A 16,987-nucleotide genomic window follows, 5' to 3' on the forward strand; every position below is an offset into this window, starting at 1 on the left:
AGAAATGTAATTACCTCTGAGTGTGCACATGCACGGCAGTCAGATGGCACCAATCCCAGTGTGCACTCAGGTTAAATGGGTTCATCGTCGAACCCAAATGAAGCCTCGCAAACCTAGACTCGAAAGAGCCATTTGTTTGGGAGTGTCCCAGCTGCCAAGCTTCTCCTTTATTTGGTTTTGCAAAAGATTTTTTTAAGCATTATTATTTAGGTTAATGTCCCCTCCCAATGTAAATAAAGCTCAATATAGCAGAGTAGCTGTCACTTAAAAAGACTGTGTTTAAAGATTTATGTATACTTGTTGATCCTTGATGACCCTCTGCTAGATATTTTTTTGTTAGCTTAGAAATCTTGTTTAGGACTAAATGATCTTTTACAATTTTTTATTAGAAATAAAATCATCTGCATTTCTCCCTGTATTTTCCTCTGGAATGTATTCAAGCTGCAGTCCAGGTGAATCTCTTTGGCTTGTTCTGCATGTTGTAAACAAAAAAAATGCTCACTACAAAATCACAAAAATTCTTTAATTGTACCCTTTCGTAAATATTTGATAGGGCTGGTCAATACAACTTATTTTCTTTTCGATCCAAATACTTTCAAAACCAGTACTGTCGATATTGGTACAAATACCGATATTTTTGGAAACCGTCACTATAATTAGAGGACATAGACTAGACTTCTTTTGTTACATTGATTTATATAAGATTTTTCAATCTTATATTTAAAAACAATCACATTTTTATCAAAATATAATTCATCACCAGACTATATTAAAATTATCACATAAAATTTCTACATTTGTTCATGTTTATTTTTTTTGTAAAGGACCAAGAGAAAGCTCACATTTTACCCATTTGAGTCTGTTTCTTCTTTTTTTACTGATCAACTTTCTCAGATGATACCGGTGATGCAGTGATCTAAGATATTTAATTAAGAAAAAGAATGCTGACTTGTTTGTACATTGAATAGAGGTGCAGAGGAAGAAGAAAAAGTTCATATACATTCTAAATAGATATTAAACTGGTTTAAAAATTATCCTAAATGGGACCAGTATTTTAATGTGTGAATCAATCTTCTTAATACAACACCAGTATCAAAAGCAGTGATACTAGTCTTCCTAGAATACATTTTTCTTCACTCTTAAATTTTGATCTTCTTTTTCATTTTAATTACTCTTCACTTAATCCTAGTCATATTTTAGTCCAACCCTTCTTCCCATCCCATCTCCACTTGGCCATGTCTTCCTATGCTTCTCTGCACTTTCTAAGCCAACTCCACTATGTAACACCCACAGACAGCGTTTGTACTATCTTGGTGGATGAATGATCTTTGTAGTGTTGCTGTGCCACTTCAGGCAAGTAGCTTCATGCCTGCTCTTATTTATTACTGAGAGACTTATTTTTGTATTAGATGCCTTCATCATCTCTCGCTGTCTGGGGTCACTTCACTGCTCAAATCCCATCTACCACAGTCTGTGTTCTCACCCTAGCTGCAGATCTTGCTCACTATCCTGATCTCTCTGGAACCAACTTCTGTTTTTTTTTTTATTATAACACTTTTCTTCACTCCTTCTATCTTTGATACAATACTCTACTTTCATTCTCATCCTGGCACACAAGAAATATTTCTTCTTGTCGCCATCCCTTCTGACAATGTCTGTGACTGTGACTTTTTTTTATTCTATTGGTGTTATTATTCATATTCCATCAATTATTTAATGATTACCGACTCCAACTTATTTTGTCGGTAGTAAAATCCCAGTCTGAGATATGCTACAGTCAGAGGTGGCAAAAGTACACACATCCTTTACTTAAGTAGAAGAACAGATACTCATGTTTTAAAATACTCAGGTAAAAGTACTGATTATACTTTTTTACTCAAGTGAAAGTAAATAAGTTTTGGCTCTGACATGTACTTAAGTAAAAAATATGGATGCAACATAAACATGAATGTGGTTTATGTAAAAGACATTTCAAGTTTTTTATACATATATTAATTATGTCTGTGAGGCAAATATTCAGGTTGTTTTATGTGTTTGTGAAGCAAAATGACATGGCAGAAAACTGTTTGTTTTATTTTACAAAAGCACAGCATTTTGTTGTTATTATAATTGTAAACAAATAAAATTAGACATTTTACAGATTTGAATGATGTATTGTTATCTGTATGTTCAATAAAGACAGTAATTTAAATTTGTTTCGCCATTATGAGGGAAAAACCCACAAAACGCCACCCAGAGGGTTAATTGTGTGAATCATGGCGGATTTGGCGCATAAATAAAACAAATGTTTACTGATTACAAATATTTTTCGGTGGAGTATATTTATTCATTTTAAATCTAAGTAAAGAAAGGATGTCGTGAATAAATGTATGTTGTGCTGAAGGTTTTAATTTCGCCTCTTTTATATTGAGTTATTTATTTATGTATTTTTTATAAACATGGTAAAACAGAAATGCACGCTGAATTGATAGCGCCTAAATAAAATTGTGTGCCGTTTAAAATAATTAGAATTTTGACAGCCAAATATATATATTAGTACAAAACGAATTAAAAATGTTGTTACCTAATGAATGTGTCCAGACTAAACATCCACCATATAGAACACAAGCAGAGAAAAGATGATGATGATCAGAAATGTCTCTGTTCTCAGTCATGTTTACATCACTGACTCCCTCTGTCTCATCCGCATTAACCCCAAACTTCTTACTGCCTTCTGCCTGCTGATTCTTAGCTCCGTAAACTAGTCTACATCTGTGGTGTAAGAGTCAAGACATTATACACCAGTGGACTGAAAAAGACGCACAATGACAGGAAATCAGCTGATGGGCTGAAATCAGCGTGCAGTGAAAATACGAAATATACAGATATACAGATATTTGTGCAAAAACTAATAAATAAAAGTAAAAAGTTTTCTGAAAAAAAAAATACTAAAGTAAAGTACTGATACAAAAAAAATCTACTTAAGTACAGCAACGAAGTATTTGTACTTTGTTACTTCTCTCCTCTGGCTACAGTATACTACTATTAGTTTACCATTTCCTTTATTAAACAAACTGCACCCAGTTTGTTTAATTAAGGAAATGGTAAACTAATAGTAGTATACTATAGTATACTATATATTTTTCACTACAGCCCATGAAAACCTCTTGTCATTTCAATTCTTTTGTCATTTCAAGACTCGACTACTGCAACTCTGCTGGCAGGTCTTCCCCTGAATGCTATTCGTCCACTGCAAATGATCCAAAACGCAACTGCACGGCTTGTGTTCAATCAGCCCAAGTTCTCCACCCACTGCTGCGCTCCCTTCACTGGCTCTCTTCACCAGCACCATCTTACCTTAGAGACCTCATCACATCTCGCACTGCACCACGCTGTCTAAGATCCTATAGCATTGCTCGACTGGTACTACCTTCTCTGAGAATGAGAGGTAAGTACACTTCAAGGCTCTTCTCTGTTCTGGCACCGAGGTGGTGGAATGATCTTCCCCTAGATGTCCGTACAGCAGAGTCCCTGACTATTTTCAAACGACGACTGAAGACCTACCTCTTCCTGAAACAGTTTAGCACTTTCCAAGTTTGTAGAATACGAGTTATATTTATATTAAGTTTGTAATCTTGTGTACCAGTGTAGATTTATTCATTTACAAGAGACTCAAAGCACTTTTGTACGTCGCTTTGGATAAGGGCGTCTGCTAAATGCCGCAAATGTAAATGTAAATGTAAATGTAAACCATATCTTCAGAGAGCTGGCTTTGTATACAGAGGCATTGTCATATTAGGTCTCAGTTCAAGTGAAGGGAAACTTTAATGCTACCTCTTTGAAAGACATCCTATACAATTGTGTTCCTTCAAAATGATGAATACAGTGTTTCTGTAAACATCTTTGATAAACTAGCAGACTTGAGGTTAATTAAAGTGACAGTGCAAACATGAAAATGAACAGTGTAACAAAAGAAGAGTGACTGGCATTAAAGAATCAGTGCATATGGTTGTAAACAGTAAATGTTGGTCAAGATCAAATATAGCTAAAGGGCTAATGAGCTAATCCTAAAACCTATGTTGGTAATGGGCCTGGTTGTGATCCTCTTCCTTCTGTAGTCCACCATCTCATTGGTCCTGGTCATACTGAGAAGCAGATGTTTTTTAAATACCACATCACTCCACAAAGTTCAGAGTTTCAGAGATCTATACTCCTCCTCCAGTCTATCCCTGACGCACCCAACTATTACAATCATTAAAAGATTACTGAAGGTGGCAGAGGTCTAACCTATACTGGAAGTATCATGCCATCTTTAATTATATTATGTGAATTATATTTTTTATACAGACCCTTATTTATTAAGCTGATTTGCAGCAGACATTTCTTTAAACAGTATAGTATTACATACATAGTGATAACCAGTGGCGGGCCGTGCATTCGGTACCTAGGCCTTCAGTGGGGACTTACCCGACTTAATCCACCTCTTAATACCACCATCACGTCACAATTATAGAAACCATCTATACAATACAACAACGCAATATTACAACACGTGGCATTACAGAGAGAGAGGCATTTTACATATGAAGGGTGAATACCATTTTATTAAAGCAAGCTCCAAACCGCTACACTACCACCGCAACTGTGCCACCAACATGATCTGGAGCAGTTCAGAATCATTATTTGTCTAATAACATGACAAAAACATTAAAATGTAAATAAAATACAAACTCCTCACCAGAGATGCAGACTTATAATTTGTACCGCTCCTCAGAGGCTGTAAGCCAGTGGTACTGCTCGTATTCACTGGTCTGGAAGTGGTGAACAAACCCTCTTCCGGGCTGAGACAAACTAGCTAGCTTCAGGGTTGGCCGACCTTTCCTCACGATGTCTAGCTTTTCTTGAAAATGGATTTTTAAGTATGTCCGAGACCAAATCAATTTCTCTTCCTCCGTAGGCATAAAAAAGTCTAACTCAGATGTATTAATATGAGCAGAGTGCTACACACGTGTTTTGCCAGTCGAGTGTCAACTGTTGGGAATAAATTAATACAATTTAATGGAACAAATATTAAAATGTAGGTCAGTGCTTCTGATAGTGTTTAGGCCAGCAGAAAAGGCTTTGCTGGCCCTGACTGCCTGCCACTGGTAATAACATAATAACACATAATAACACTTATCCTTCCTTGATGGTCTACTTGAGGGTGGTGTATCACAAAATTTACCTATACTGATCAGATTGTCTTAGAAAGTCACAGTGCGTGGCCATATGGTACAGACATCGGTATTAAAAAATACTAAACAGAGAGAAATCCATGCTCTCCAGAGAGCATTGATACCTTTATAACACACTACTTATATGCTCGCAAACTATCTCTGTGCATTTGCCCAGATCTTCCTAGTTGTCCTGGATAAGCCTTCTACAAAACTCTAAAGACAATGATGGACAGGAAGTCTGATGAATAAAACAATGGAGTGGAAGAAAAGAGGAGGACAGAGATGCAGCAAAGAAAGGAACAAGTTAGAGACATCAATGGTACTATGGCTGGTAAGTGTGTGTAGACAGAATGTGTGCGTGTGTGTGTGTGTGTGTGCACATTTGAGCTTGACTCTGCTGTTTCGTCTGTAGTCCTGTAGTCACCCTCTGTGTGCTGTTGAGTCAGCCAGGCTGCTCACGCTGAAGAGAGGAGAGAGGATTTGCTATCTGGTGCTGGGATACCTCTATATAGAGCCACACACCAAAGGACATAAACACTTCTTATGACATCCGGGGTCTTCTTGAACAACAGACTGCTTGTGTTTTTGCAGAAAAAAGTAGGCTAGAAGGACAGGAAACACCCATCAGGGGTATGCAAAGGAAACGGACTCAGCGAGAGGAAGACTAACAGCCTCAGATAGATACAGCTGAGGTAGGGGCTGTTACACTGCTTCTTCAAAGTGTTACATGCATATAAGCAATGACAAAGTATTTACAGTCTGTATGAAATGTGACCGAGATTGTGCTGCAAATGTTATCAGTTTGATAACTCGACTGATAGATGTTGGTGCAATTGGTTTTAGTTTTTATCTTTGAAAACCAATTTTATTGAATAATGCTGATTTCTGAGATGTTGCTATGTTCATTAGGAAACTATGTGCATTACAGAGTAACAAATGAAGGGAAGTAACCCAAAGCCCTTATTTGGTAATGATGTGTACAAATACATTTGTCCATAACAAATATAGTTTTTATTTAAATAAATGTTTGCTTTTGATTCTATACATATATGCATGCACAGTTTTGGCCATGTGTACATAGAGCACATAGGTAAAAAGCTGCAAGTGGCATGTTTGTTTAATCACGGATTTGGATTGCTAATAACTCATTTGTCTGTGAAATCCATTAAGTGTAATTGCTGTGATTGTGGTGATGCTCAAATAGACATTTGCTTTAATCATTGGATTTGATCATATTTCTTGTTGAAAGAATGGGATTTATCTTATTTTACCTGATTTCTCAGAGTGTTTACCCAGCAATTACCCATTTCTAACACCACACTACTGTTTTGAGCGCCACTCAAGTTGGACAAAGTAGCATTTCCTTTCGGCTTCTCCCATTAGGGGTCGCCACAGCGGACCATCCGCATGTTTGATTTGGCACATGTTTTTACGCTGGATGCCCTTCCTAACGCAACCCTCCCCAATTATCTGGGCTTGGGACCGGCACTAGGGCTTGTGCAACCCTAATGGCTGGGGTTGGTTTCCTGACCGGGGATCGAACCCGGGCCGCAGCGGTGAGAGCGCCGCATCCTAACCACTAGACTACCAGGGATCAAGTTGGACAAAGTAAACAACTATAATACATTTAGATGTGCAGCTTCAAGTGCTTTAAACTCAGTGCTTTAAACTCAGTGTTTTTCGCTAGAGAACATGACAGGCAAAAACAGCAGATATTTTAGAAAAAAATTGTACAATTATGACTGTAGCTTTGGATACCATAAATTCCCTTGTCTCGAACTTTCTCACCCTATACTGATGTGCAACAGTCACCTGTAAGACTGGATTATCCATGCTATCACTGACCTTCTAACACCAACAGCATGACAAAAAATGTTCAGCTATTATATCTTCACGAATTTAGATCACATTGGAGTCAGTTCTGAGAACTTGTAGATGGCGTGTTGTCTGTATTAATATTTAACATGATGTTTGTTACAAGAAAAATTACTTCACATATTAAACAGGACTGGTAAATATTATTATTTCATCTCAAGGGACAATAGAAATGAAACATGGATATATTTTAGAGTAGTAAATTTGCAGCTTGTATAGCAGTACAGTTTTTCTGTCCTCTGAAAATAACAACATACAGCCATTATGTCTAAATAGCTGGCAACAAAAAGTACACCCTAAGTGAGAACAGCTGTATGTTGTGTAAGCATGCAAAGCCACATGTCCTATGCATCATGTTCATGTTTTTGTGCTGCTCTAATACAAGGTACACACATTTATATATTCCTATCAAGCAAACAAAAACATAGGATCATCATGTTCATGTTTTTATCTGCTTGACCTGACCATACAAATTTGTGTACCTTGTATTAGAGCAGCACAAAAACATGAACATGATGCATAGGACCTATTGAGCACCTGTGAGGGATCCTCAAGCGGAAGGTGGAGGAGCACCATGTGTCTAACATGCAGCATCTCTCTAATGTCATTATGGTGGAGTGGAAAAGGATCCCAGCAACAACCTGTGCAGCTCTGGTGAATTCGATGCCCAGGAGGATTAAGGCAGTGCTACATAACAATGATGATCACACAAAATATCGTCATTTAAACACAGGTTTGACATGTTAACTTAGGGTGTATTTACTATACTGCACATTGACTACTCTAAAATATACCCAAGTTTCATTTCTATAGTTTTGTCCCTTGAGCAGATATAATAAAATGGCTATCTATCGAGATACATTTTGGTTATAGTTCTCTTTGTGTTGAAGTGTTGTTGCTTTGTGTGTGTGTGTGTGTGTGTGTGTGTGTGTGTTTTACCTTGCTTGTTATGTTAAATGCTGACATGTCTGACTACTACATATAATATGCTTCCTTGACGCACTGATCACACACCCTCACACCTATCCACCCACCCACACAACTATTTATACTTACACCGATTGTCCTTTTTTTTTGCTAACTGTTGTTTGGGCTTGTTATGCATCTACTAATGCTGGTTGATTGTGCTCAGCATACAGTAGGGCTTCTGTCCACATCGTCAAGGTAACTGTTCACCATAGCAACTCACTGACTCATCTGTCATTAAGTTCCAAAACCAAATCAGTTTCTTTTTTTTGAAATGTATTGAATTCAGTCTAGAATAACATGATTGTGATTAAAGGGACTGATGTTCCTGGCTGGGGAGTAGGTGGCTCCAGCGGTTGAGGCGCTGGATTGCCGTCTGGGGTTCAAGCCCCGGTATCGCCAAGCTGCCACTCTTGGGCCCTTGAGCAAGGCCCTGAACCCTCTATGCTCTGGGGGTCCCTTACGAGGGAAATATCAAGGTCCATGACGTCGGAGTGACGTGGGGCCGCCTTCCCGTGGGCTCACCACCTGCAGGAGGGACCGTAAGGAACGGTGCTGTGAGGATTGGGCAGCAGTCGAAGGCGGGAGCCTGCTTAGACTGCTGCCTCCGCGACCCGAATTACGGATAAGCGGGAGAAAATGAATGAATGTATGAATGTTCCTGGCTCAGTCTGCAGACTCATTTTTATAAAAAAATAAAATAAAAATAATAAAATAAATACTCCCAGGGCCTTACTGTACATCGCTTAATGCCTTAAAAGACAAGTTGTTGTTTCACACTTCTGTACCCATGTATGGGACATGCTATTAACTTTTAAGTTTGCTTCTGGCATAGGCAAAAGAAGTGTGTTTTTTAAATTGGTTATTGAATAAAGACATATTTTTAATGCTATATTGTTGTCACCTTAACATTGTCCAGTCTGAAAAAAAATAACCTAACAAGACATCGAACAATCTGTTCAGTGCCAAGAAGCTGGTTTAGAAACTTTCAGCCTTTCACAAATCTCTTTCGATCATCCATACAGCAAATGTCATATTTCCAGGTGTTCAATTCTTTAAGCACGAATACATATGTATTCGTTACAAAGTATTAGGATTTCTGATCTCAACATCATCAAGTCTGCTGGGAATTACATGAAGAGACAGAAGAACAGCCCCTGACCGTGCACTTTGTACACAACAATGCAGATTGTCTACCACAATATTCACACCTTTTTTTTAAAATCTCGTCTGGGTTTTTTTCCCTATGTCTGCAAATCATCCTTTGTTTTGTTTTGTGTACACTTGGTATAGAATCGTGTTAGTTTTTTTTCTAGTTTTACAAACCAGCACTTCAAATGTTTTTCCTATTTTTCATAGCTCTCGTCTTTTACTTAGTTTTTTCTTAAAATCTTCTTAAAATATATTTCTTATGCCTTAATACTTCTTTATATAACATTTCCTGTCTTACTCTCATCCTACCTGCATCTTAAGCTCATGCTCCCATAGAAACATCTTACTTCCTGTGTGTTTTGGACATTGTACCTCTTATAAAAATTCTTGCAACTATGCTCCTATGTTCTTTATTATCTGACGATGTGTTGTGCCTATTAACCTATTACCCTTCTCATTTTTATATTTTTATATGATTTTCCACTTAAGTTTCTACTTGTACTTTGAATATATGTGCATATGCTGTTTGAGTTTAGTTAAGGCATGTTGCCTGCATGCTGCTTGCTTATTTTACTATTTTTATTTTATGTTATATTTTTCTATCTTTTCCTTCCGGCCGACGCCCTTTTGCCTAGTGTGTGTGGTCGGCAATTTCTACCGGCCATGGCATATATCTGTTTTCTGGAGTGACTATTGGTCCTCATATGCGGCTCTATTTTCCACTTTCAATATCTTTTCCGGTTCATACTCATGGCGCCTCTACATTTTTCCACCTTATTTTTCTAAAACTGCCAGTTTTTCTAATCCCTAACCTAATCCATCAGCCATATCTGCTCACTCGCCTTTATAACATGTACTACATTTACAAACATTTTGATTATATAATGTATGATAAACTTTATATATGATAAACTTTACTCTAAAGCATGATAACATGATTATTGATTTTGTCTGAACTCTCTTTATACACCGAGTTCTCTGCGAAGCTGAGTATTATACTATATTAATTATATTTCTAGATTTTACTACTGATAGCTGAAGCTTTTTTGCAGACAAAAAAAAATTAAATGTAACCTTCTATTTTTTAAGCATTCTTACTTTACAGCATTTTTTCCATACCTGCCTGGAACTCTGCACTGCACTGCAAAAATATATTGTAACTATAATTAGTTATTGAAAATGTTTCAAAATATAGGCAAATAACAATAATAATAATACCAATAATAAACAATTGATGATAATCATAATGAGCAATATGTATTATGTCTCAAATCGTATGTATCAAATCTAAGATTATTCAGCTTGTTTTAAATGTGTTTACTCAATTTAAATTTAAATTGCCTTGAAATAGTAGTAGAACTACTGTTTGGTTTATTCTAATCTTACCCTAGCAAAGACTGAATGAATATGACTACGTTAGTATTATTAAGTCATTTTCTTACTTTTTATATTTTCTTTCTGATTCTATCCCAAGGCCACAGCAGAATGAGAGCGAGAAAAGAGGAAAGCCACATTTCTTCATCAGTGATCTGCTCTGACAGTCTCTCATGACTTGCAATAATGAAGTCACATTTGTCTCAGGCAGGCCTAGATTCCATTAGCCCACATGTAATTGTGTTAACTCTTGACACGGCCTTAAATGGAGTATGCTTGTTGTGAGCATGTGTGTATTTGTGTGTTTGAGTTAGATACAGGGATATGGACTGATTAGCAATTTTGTGTGCTCACATACATTCAGCAGCAGTTGACCTTTGGGGTGCAGGCTGTAATGATCCTGTTATTGGGGATGAAAATGACATGGTGTTATTTTGGTGCTAACAACCATTTTAAAAAAATCTAATAATTTGGAAAAGTAGATGCATTTTTATTTTGTGAATTTTATCAGATCACTGATTTTAGCGTCACTAAAAAGTCTTTAAGAGAGATGAGAACACACACATTCTTTCATGTCTCATGTACAGAACTCACATTCTCAGAGTAAGAGCTGGGCAGATCTTAGTACATTCAAGTATTTAAAGCATTTCTCATACTGTAGCATCTACAACATGATGGTAGTCACTATACATTTGACGGCACAAAGACTAGCGCAAACACTAGAGCAAACAGGTGAAACATATAAAGATTCTAAGTAACAACACCATTTTTCTCAAGTGCTCTTACCAATGTCTTGGTTTACCTTGATTAGCACCATAATATTCCTAGAAAGAGCCTGTTTTTTTAGCATCTCCTTGTCAAGCTTTTGCTGCTGTTATATTTGCATGTGCTCATCGTTTGCTTGTTCTTTGCTTCATTACCACCTTTCAAGTTTATTTTGTTAAAACAAAAATCTTCCTTTGCATCTGCCTCCTTACAGACTGTTCTGTTGTCTGGAGTTGAATCCTGAGCTGACTGTATGGATTTGTGCATGTTCTCCTTGTGTCTGCATGGCCGTTCCTTGGTGAAGTGTGGGACATTATTTTCATCAATGACACCCAGTATTACCGAAACAGTTTTGGAGGCAATGTTACTCTCACCAGGTTAAAGCGGTTAATGAATATGAATGAATACATATTCCAGCAGCTGATGATCCTATATATAAATTGTTTAGAAAACTAGAAAATGTTATTAACTATGGTCTGTACTGTCATGAAGGTCATATTTGCAATTCCGAGGGCAATTTATTGATGTGTTTTATATGGAATATGGGAAAGAGTGTTGATATGGAAGAGTCAGATTTTTCTTGTGTGTTGAGAAGACAGCTTGCAAGTGTGGGAAGTAAAGCAAGACCAGTGACACTTTGACATTGTGCTTCTACAGATTACTTTCATACATACATACATACATACATACATACATACATACATACATACATACATACATACATACATACATACATACATATATACAAACAGTACCCAAGCAATCTCTCCTTACCTAATTGATTGCAATTCTTGCTACACTAGCTCTCCAAGGACTCTCAGCATGAATCCAGGGACATGTGGACTAACCACTCATCGCATTCTCACGATCCACTTCATTTTCCTGGTCTCAATTTGGCCATGGGACCTGGAGCCCCTGGCACTCTTTCCCCTATGTGTGCTTAATTACCTGATTGAAGTCATCCCCTCTGTGCTTTCCTAGTTAATCAGCTACAGGGAGAGACCTATGAACAGGTTGTCCTAGGATTTAGCTGAACGACATAGTCACGGAGGGAATTCTCTTTCTGTCTATCACTGTCCGCATGATATAGATCATCTCACTTTGTTGTGTCAGGAATGTGTACTGCAGCACCATGTGTCATCCAGCAAATATTGATTTTTCACCATGCATCAAAACTAGTGCTGATTTTGTATCTGGGGTAAATTTCCCTCTGGGATGAATAAAGTGATCTATCTATCTTTAAGTATTTAGGTAAATGTTCTAGAAAAAAGACCACAATTGGTATGGTTAGAAGATTTAGTAACTGTAAAACAGATTGTGTGTGTGTGTGTGTGTGTGTGTGTGTGTGTGTGTGTGTGTGTGTGTGTGTGTGTGTGTGTGTGTGTGTGTGTGTGTATGCTTGGCGAAGAAGGCTGAAATAGCTTGAGATGATGTGTGTGCAATGTGTGAAATTGGAAAAGGCTGGCTGACGCTGTCACTTGCTACATGTCCCATCACTCTAATTTGCTTTTGTCTGCATAATTTCCATACACGCACACATTTCAGTGAGTTTTCTGTCAGTGCCTGATTCTTATTGCTATCACATTAAAAGATTCAAACACTCCAGCAAAAGGTAAATTCACAACAAACCATTGCTTCTAGCTAGATGTGTAGTGGTGGATATTGAAGTTGTATTGGTTCTGAAACAGCTATTTAATAATGTGGCCATATGCTCTTCTAATAAACCTCTAAATACAATAAAAAATAATAATCTAGCAAGACCTTGGTTTTGTATTTGTAACTTGTGATGGCAACATACAATTCAAAAGTATTCACTACACTCCTGGGCCACTAAGCAAGGCCCTTAACCCCATAGCTGATCAGTTGTATAAATGGGATATATTTAAGCCACTCTGGATATGGGCATCTGCCAAATTCTATACATTCAAATAGGAAAGAAGTGGGTTCAATATCAGAGAGCTCAAAACACCTATGCTATGTATAACAATTTGTTATACAAGATTCATGCCTGTTTGCTCATCTACCCTCTTTATTCGGGGTTTAGTGAAATTGTGAAGTCTGATGATTCCCTTCTATAGAGGAATTGATCAACCTTCTTTTTAACACTACTAAGGTCGTCAGTCCTACCAAAGCACTTGTTTGGTAAAACACATTCTATGTGGATTGAATGATTCCTGAGTTGCTCTGTGTCACTCCTCATTACTTGCTCTCTTGTGTTGGAATTCAAATTGTGTTGGAGTTCAAAACTCAGTGTGCAGCTGGTTGTGTTTTGGCAGACCTGTAGCATTATGTTGGGCCTTTAAATGATTCACTGGGGTCAACTTTTAGTATCACACTTACTGCTTTTATAATTCTGACTGCATGTTCCTTGTGTTGCTAATAACTCTGGCTTCTTGCTGGAGGCCACTTGACCTGCATACTCTGAATGACAAAGGAGCTTCAGGTGCATGGAGTTTTTGAGCTCTGTGGGCTGAATCTGGGTCATTCCTCTTCTGCATCTCACTAGGAACCTGTGTGCTGCAATGCTGTTGCATTTGCCAAGAATTTTATTCTGGTTTGGTGTATCATGAGGCCATGAGGTGTTTATAGAATTTGCTACCAAATCTTGAGCTTGTGCTTTTTCTGAACAAATTCAACAAATTATTTAAATTCAGTCTTGCTCTTACATGCAATGAATGTTTATAGACAGTATTTACATGTGATAGACTTTAGACAATTTCAAGTAATGTGTACATTGAATGTCTGCATTTACAGGGAGGAAAATAAGTATTTGAACACCCTGCTATTTTGCAAGTTCTCCCACTTAGAAATCATGGAGGGGTCTGAAATTGTCATCGTAGGTGCATGTCCACTGTGAGAGACATAATCTAAAAAAAAAATCCAGAAATCACAATATATGATTTTTAAACTATTTATTTGTATGATACAGCTGCAAATAAGTATTTGAACACCTGTCTATCAGCTAGAATTCTGACCCTCAAAGACCTGTTAGTCTGCCTTTAAAATGTCCACCTCCACTACATTTATTATCCTAAGTTAGATGCACCTGTTTGAGGTCGTTAGCTGCATAAAAACACCTGTCCACCCCATACAATCAGTAAGAATCCAACTACTAACATGGCCAAGACCAAAGAGCTGTCCAAAGACACTAGAGACAAAATTGTACACCTCCACAAGGCTGGAAAGGGCTACGGGGAAACTGCCAAGCAGCTTGGTGAAAAAAGGTCCACTGTTGGAGCAATCATTAGAAAATGGAAGAAGCTAAACATGACTGTCAACCTCCCTCGGACTGGGGCTCCATGCAAGATCTCACCTCGTGGGGTCTCAATGATCCTAAGGAAGGTGAGAAATCAGCCCCGAACTACATGGGAGGAGCTAGTCAATGACCTAAAAAAGAGCTGGGACCACCATTTCCAAAGTTACTATTGGTAATACACTAAGACGTCATGGTTTGAAATCATGCATGGCACTGAAGGTTCCCCTGCTTAAACCAGCACATGTCCAGGCACGTCTTAAGTTTGCCAATGACCATTTCGATGATCCAGAGGAGTCATGGGAGAAAGTCATGTGGTCAGATGAGACCAAAATATAACTTTTGGGTCATAATTCCACTAAACGTGTTTGGAGGAAGAAGAATGATGAGTACCATCCCAAGAACACCATCCCTACTGTGAAGCATGGGGGTGGTAGCATCATGCTTTAGGGGTGTTTTTCTGCACATGGGACAGGGCGACTGCACTGTATTAAGGAGAGGATGACCGGGGCCATGTATTGCGAGATTTTGGGGAACAACCTCCTTCCCTCAGTTAGAGCATTGAAGATGGGTCGAGGCTGGGTCTTCCAACATGACTGACCCGAAGCACACAACCAGGATAACCAAGGAGTGGCTCTGTAAGATGCATATCAAGGTTCTGGCATGGCCTAGCCAGTCTCCAGACCTAAACCCAATTTGGAGGGAGCTCAAACTCCGTGTTTCTCAGCGACAGGCCAAAAACCTGACTGATCTAGAGAAGATCTGTGTGGAGGAGTGGGCCAAAATCCCTCCTGCAGTGTGTGCAAACCTGGTGAAAAACTACAGGAAACGTTTGACCTCTGTAATTGCAAACAAAGGCTACTGTACCAAATATTAACATTGACTCAGGTGTTCAAATACTTATTTGCACCTGTATCACACAAATAAATTGTTTAAAAATCATATATTGTGATTTCTGGATTTTTTTTTTAGAATATGTCTCTCACAGTGGACATGCACCTACGATAACAATTTCAGACCCCTCCATGATTTCTAAGTGGGAGAACTTGCAAAATAGCAGGGTGTTCAAATACTTATTTCCTTAATTTCCTAATTCTCAGACATACAATAGAATGGAAGTGTGCAGAAACACAAAAGCATGTAAAATAAAGGTTTTGACATTAACTTTCTATATTTAACTTATTCAGTCTAGTTTTAAGTGCAGTGTAATCTTTCTAGTGTGAGCAAAATAAATAACCACAAGTATAAATGTCTGGAATGGAAAACCAAAAATCTGTGAATTGCAGATATGGAAACCACAAAGGTCATCTTGGGTCTTCCATGTATTTAATCTGTTGAAAGAAATTTTCATCACTCCCAACGAAAACCTTAACATCTTCAGCTCTGCTCCGACTCCTGTCATTTACTCAATGCCACTGTCTCTAAACCATACAACATTGCAGGTCTCACTCTTCTCCCCCCACTCCAAGCCTGCACTCTTTTCTTTACTTCTCTATTACTTTGCACTGTTGATCTCAGGTACCTGAACTCCTCCAACTTCTCCATCTCTTCTTCCTGCAGCCGCACCAATCCACTCTCATTCACACACATGTACTCTGTCTTACTTCTACTGACTTCATTCCCTTTTCTCTCCAGCGTGTACCTTTACCTCTCCAGGCTCTTCTCCATCTGCTCCTTACTCTCACCATAAATCACAATATCATCCACAAACATCATAGTCTAGAGTCCTGTCTGACCTCGTCCATCAACCTGTCCATCACTACTGCAAACAGGAAAGGGGTCAGAGCCGATCCTTGATGCAGTCCAACCTTCACCTTGAACCAGTCTGTCATTCCTACTGCACACTTCACTGCTGTCACACTGTCCTCATACATGTCCTGCACCACCCTTACAAACTTCTCTGACACACCTGACCTCCTCATACAATACCACAACTCCTCTCTCGGCACTCTGTCGTACGCTTTCTCTAAATCCACAAACACACAATGCAACTTCTCCTGACCTTCTCTATACTTCTCCATCAACATTCTCAAAGCAAATAATGTGCCTGTGGTGCTCTTCCTTGGCATAAAACCATGCTGTTGCTCACAGATGGTCACCTCTTCTCTCAGCCTGGCTTTCACTACTCTTTCCCATAACTTCATGGTGTGACTGATCAACTTAATTCCCCTGTAGTTACTGCAGGTCTTCCTTATTCTTAAAAATTGGTACCAGCTCACTCCTCCATTCCTCAGACATCCTCTAACCTTCCAAAATCTTGTTAAACAACCTGGTTAAAAACTCCACTGCCATCTCGCCTAAACATCTCTATGCTTCTACCAGTATGTCATCTGGTCCTACAGACTTTCCACTCTTCATCCTCTTAATTGCTGCTCTCACTTCCTCCTTACTAATCCTATCCACATCC

The 16,987-nt window shown here is 38.3% G+C and overlaps 1 protein-coding gene across 2 annotated transcripts in view; it reads left to right on the forward strand.

Annotated features, from left to right (window-relative positions):
• The first annotated feature begins 5,634 nt into the window (after positions 1–5,634).
• dab1a (DAB adaptor protein 1a) overlaps positions 5,635–16,987 on the forward strand; it is a 389,113-nt gene continuing 377,760 nt past the window's right edge. The window contains exon 1 of one of the 2 annotated variants that reach the window (XM_083563327.1): positions 5,635–5,887. The gene's annotated coding sequence lies outside the window, so the exon portion shown is untranslated. The remainder of the gene's footprint in view (positions 5,888–16,987) is intronic. The other variant, XM_083563331.1, reaches the window with a different exon arrangement.

This window comes from Silurus aristotelis (genome assembly GCF_946808225.1).
Source record: "Silurus aristotelis genome assembly, chromosome: 15".
Classification (NCBI taxonomy): Eukaryota; Metazoa; Chordata; class Actinopteri; order Siluriformes; family Siluridae; genus Silurus; species Silurus aristotelis.